The following is a 5612-nucleotide window of genomic DNA, read 5'->3' as shown; positions in this document are numbered from 1 at the left end:
AATAAAGTTAGTATAGCGAGTGTGGAAAAGTGGTGGTAGGAGTTGCGAAATTGTCCCTAAGCAATTGACTACTTTACTAGACCGATAGCAAGTTTTATGTGGGAGAGGCCACTGCTAGCATGTCATCCCTGACTTGGAATTATATGCACTTATGATTGGAACTATTAGCAAGCATCCGCAACTACTAACGTTCATTAAGGTAAAACCCAACCATAGCATTAAGATATATTGGTCCCCCTTCAATCCCGTATGCATCAATTTCTATGCTAGGTTGAAGTTTCTGTCACTCTTGCCCTCCAATACATAGTCTTATCAACATAAAACTAACCCTATGGTGTGATCCACGCGCGCGCACATATGATGGTCACCAAAGGACAGCAACATAACCACAAGCAAATTAAATCAATCGTAGCAATTCATCAACCACCGATAGGACAATGAAAATCTACTCAGACATCATAGGATGGCAACACATCATTGGATAATAATATGAAGCATAAAGCACCATGTTCAAGTAGAGGGTACAGCGGGTTGTGGGAGAGTGGACCGCCGTAGATAGATGGGGGAAGGTGATGGAGATGTTGGTGAAGATGTCGGAGGTGTTGGTGTAGATTGCGGTGATGATGATGGCCCCCGGCGGCGTTCCGGCGCCACCGGAAGCGAGGGGGAAATAGCCCCCCTCCTTCTTCTTCCTTGACCTTCTACCTAGATGGGAGAAGGGTTTCCCTTCTGGTCCATAGCCTCCATGGCATGGGAGGGGCGAGAGCCCCTCTGAGATTGGATCTGTCTCTCTGTCTCTCTCTATTTCTGCGTTCCCTAATTCTGCCCTTTCACCGTTTCTTAATTTCCGGAGATCCGTAACTCCGATTGGGCTGAAATTTTAACACGATCTCTATCCGGATATTAGATTTCTTGCGGCGAAAGAAGGGCATCAACCGCCTTAAGGGGTGGCCACGAGGGCCCAGGGCGCGCGCCCTGCCTCGTGGCCCCCTCGGGCATCGTCTCGCGTGGATTTTTCTTCCCAAAAATCACATATATTCCAAAAAAATCTCCGTCAGTTTTTATCCTGTTTGGACTCCGTTTGATATGGATATTCTGCGAAACAAAAAACATGCAACAAACAGGAACTGGCACTGGGCACTGGATCAATATGTGAGTCCCCAAAATTAGTATAAAAAGTTGCCAAAAGTATATGAAAGTTGTATAATATTGGCTTGGAACAATCAAAAATTATAGATACGATGGAGATGTATCATGGGGACACAAGAGACTCTTTGCTATTTGGTTGCAGGGTTGTTTGAGAGAGACCATCTTCATCCTACGCCTCCCACGGATTGATAAACCTTAGGTCATCCACTTGAGGGAAATTTTCTACTGTCCTACAAACCTCTGCACTTGGAGGCCCAACAACGTCTACAAGGAGAAGGTTGTGTAGTGGACATCAAGCTCTTTTCTGGCGCCGTTGCCGGGGAGGTTAGCGCTTGAAGGTATATCTTTAGATCTTGCAATCGAATCTTTTAGTTTCTTGTTTTATCACTAGTTTAGTCTATAAAATTAAACAAAAAATGGAATTAAGAGTGCCTCATATGCTTCATCTTTTTAATATCTTTCATGAAAATAAGGATTCCGATAATTTTGCCAAATTGTTAGAAAAAGAATGCATTAGAATGTTTGGCACTAAATCTTTGAATGATGAGCATGATTGAAATGTTGTTAGTATGAATTCCTTGAATATCCATGATGCTAATGATATGCAAAGCCACAAGCTTGGGGATTCTATGTTTGATGAAGATGATATTTTTTGTCCCCCAAGTTTTGATGTGCAAATTTATTATAATGAAAGCATGCCTCCTATCTATGATGATTATTGTGATGACATGTATGCTATAAAGAATAATGATAACCATAAAACTTTTCATCATGATTTTAATTTTCAATTTTATTATGCCTCACATGATAGTTATTTTGTTGAGTTTGCTCCCACTATTGTGAATGAGAAGAATTTTGCTTATGTGGAGAGTAGTAAATTTTCTATGCTTGTGGATCATGAAAAGAATGCTTTATGGTATGGTTATATTGTTGAATTCATTCATGATTCTACTGGAAATTATTTTGAGGGAGGAATATATGCTTGTAGGAATTGCAATAATATCGAGTTTCCTCTCTATGTGCTTAAAGTTTTGAAGTTTTGCTTGCTTTACCTTCCTATGCAAGTTGATTCTTGTTCCCATAAATTGTTTGCTCACAAAATCCCTATGCATAGGAAGTGGGTTAGACATAAATATGCTATTCATATTCTTCATGATGCTCTCTTTGTGTTACAATTCTTATCTTTTATGTGAGCATCATTAAAATCATCATCCCTAGCTAGGGGCGTTAAACGATGGCGCTTGTTTGGAGGCAACCCAATTTTATTTTTGTTCCTGTTTAGTAATAAATAATTTATCTAGCCTATGTTATGATTTAGTTTTTATGTTTTATTTAGTGTTTGTGCCAAGTAGAACCTTTGGGAAGACTTGGGGAAAGTCTTTGTGATCTTGCTGTAAAAAACAGAAACTTTAGCGCTCACGAGATTTGCTGCCATTTTTTACTGGAGAGTCATATTTAGTTGATTCCTTTTGCAGATGATTAATAGATAAATTCCTCACGACAAGCAATTTATTTTATAATTTGTGGAGTTCTAGAAGTATACGTTTGATACACATTACTACAGACTGTTCTGTTTTTGACAGATTCTGTTTTCTATGTGTTGTTTGCTTATTTTGATGAATCTATGAGTAGTATCGGAGGGTATGAACCATAGATAAGTTGGAATACATTAGATATTACACCAATATGAATTTAGAATGATTTCATTACAGTACCTAAGTGGTGATTTATTTTCTTTTACTAACGGAGCTTACGAGTTTTCTGTTAAGTTTTGTGTTGTGAAGTTTTCAAGTTTTGGGTAAAGATTCGATGGACTATGGAATAAGGAGTGGCAAGAGCCTAAGCTTCGGGATTCCCAAGGCACCCCAAGGTAATATTAAAGTACAACCAAGAGCCTAAGCTTGGGTATGCCCCTGATGGCATCCCCTCTTTTGTCTTCGTTCATCGGTAACTTTACTTGGAGCTATATTTTTATTCACCACATGATATGTGTTTTGCTTGGAGCATCACTTTATTTTATTTTTTTTGCTTGCTGATTGAATAATATACCAAGATCTGAAATTCTTAAATGTTAGAGAATCTTCACATAGTTTCATAATTATTCGACTACTCATTGATCTTCACTTATATCTTTTGGAGTGGTTTGTCATTTGCTCTAGTGCTTCACTTATATCCTTTTAGAGCACGATGGTAGTTTTATTTTGAAGAAATAGATGAACTCTCGTGCTTCACTTATATTATTTTGAGAGTCTTTAGAACAGCATGGTAGTTTGCTTTGGTTATGAAACTAGTCCTAATATGATGGGCATCCAAGATGGGTATAATAAAAACTTTCATATAAAGTGCATTGAATATTATGAGAAGTTTGATACTTGATAATTGTTTTGAGATATGAAGGTGGTAATATTAGAGTTGTGCTAGTTGAGTAATTGTGAAATTGAGAAATACTTGTGTTGAGGTTTGCAAGTCCCGTAGCATGCACGTATGGTAAACATTGTGTGACAAATTTGAAGCATGGGGTGTTCTTTGATTGCTTTCCTTATGAGTGGCGGTCGGGGACGAGCGATGGTCTTTTCCTACCAATCTATCCCCCTAGGGGCATGCGTAGTAGTACTTTGCTTCGAGGGCTAATAAACTTTTGCAATAAGTATATGAGTTCTTTATGACTAATGTGAGTCGATGGATATTACGCACTCTCACCCTTCCATCATTGCTAGCCTCTTCGGTACCGTGCATTGCCCTCTCTCGCCTTCAGAGTTGGTGCAAACTTCGCCGGTGCATCCAAACCTCATGATACGATACACTCTATCACACATAAGCCTCCTTATATCTTCCTCAAAACAGCCACCATACCTACCTATTATGGCATTTCCATAGCCATTCCGAGATATATTGCCATGCAACTTTCCACCGTTCTGTTTATTATGACACGCATCATCATTGTCATATTTCCTTGCATGATCATGTAGTTGACATCGTATTTGTGGCAAAGCCACCATGCTAATTTTTCATACATGTCACTCTTGATTCATCGCACATCCCGGTACATCACCGGAGGCATTCATATAGAGTCATATTTTGTTCTAAGTATCGAGTTGTAAGTAAATAAAAGTGTGATGGTCATCATTATTAGAGCATTGTCCCATGTGAGGAAAGGATGATGGAGACTATGATTCCCCCACAAGTCGGGATGAGACTCCGGACGAAAAAAAGAGGCCAAAAAAAGAGAAGGCCCAAAAAACAAAAAAATGAGAGAAAAAGAGAGAAGGGGCAATGCTACTATCCTTTTACCACACCTGTGCTTCAAAGTAGCACCATGATCTTCATGATGGAGAGTCTCCTATGTTGTCACTTTCATATACTAGTGGGAATCTTTCATTATAGAACTTGGCTTGTATATTCCAACGATGGGCTTCCTCGAAATTCCCTAGGTCTTCGTGAGCAAGCGAGTTGGATGCACACCCACTTAGTTTATTTTTGAGCTTTCATACATTTATAGCTCTAGTGCATCCGTTGCATGGCAATCCCTACTCCTCGCATTAACATCAATTGATGGGAATCTCCATAGCCCGTTGATTAGCCGCGTCAATGTGAGACTTTCTCCTTTTTTGTCTTCTCCACACAACCCTCGTCATTATATTCTATTCCGCCCATAGTGCTATGTCCATGGCTCACTGATACGTCCATTTTGCATCATGCTTTTATATCGATATTTATTGCATTATGGGATGTTATTACACATTATGTCACAATACTTATGCCTATTCTCTCTTATTTTACAAGGTTTACATAAAGAGGGACAATGCCGGCAGCTGGGGTTCTTGGCTGGAAAAGGAGCAAATATTAGAGACCTATTCTACACAGCTCCAAAAGTCCTAAAACTTCACGGAACACGTTTTCAGAATATATAAAAAATACTCAGCGAAAGAGATTCACCAGGGGGGCCACACCCTGCCCATGAGGGTGGGGGGCGCGCCCTACCCCCTAGGCGCGCCCCCCTACCTCGTGGGCCCCCTGGTGGCCATCTTCTGCTATATGAAGTCTTTCGGTGGGAAAAAATAACAAGCCATCTTCTCGGATGAAACTCCGCCGCCACGAGGTGGAACCTTGGCGTAACCAATCTAGGGCTCTGGTGGAGCTGTTCTGCCGTGGAAACTTCCCTCCCGGAGGGGGAAATCATCGTCATCATCATCACCAACGCTCCTCTCATCGGGAGAGGGCAATCTCCATCAACATCTTCATCAGCACCATCTCCTCTCAAAACCCTAAGTTCATCTCTTGTATCCAATTCTTGTCTCCAAGTCCGGGATTGGTGCTAGTAGGTTGCTAGTAGTGTTAATTACTCCTTGTAGTTGATGCTAATTGGTTTAATTGGTGGAAGATCATATGTTCAGATCCTATTAATACCCCTCTGATTATGAACATGTTTATGCTTTGTGAGTAGTTACATTTGTTCCTGAGGA

This window comes from Triticum dicoccoides, chromosome 4A (assembly GCF_002162155.2).
Source record: "Triticum dicoccoides isolate Atlit2015 ecotype Zavitan chromosome 4A, WEW_v2.0, whole genome shotgun sequence".
Lineage (NCBI taxonomy): Eukaryota > Viridiplantae > Streptophyta > Magnoliopsida > Poales > Poaceae > Triticum > Triticum dicoccoides.
Note: the sequence above shows the minus strand (reverse complement) of the source record.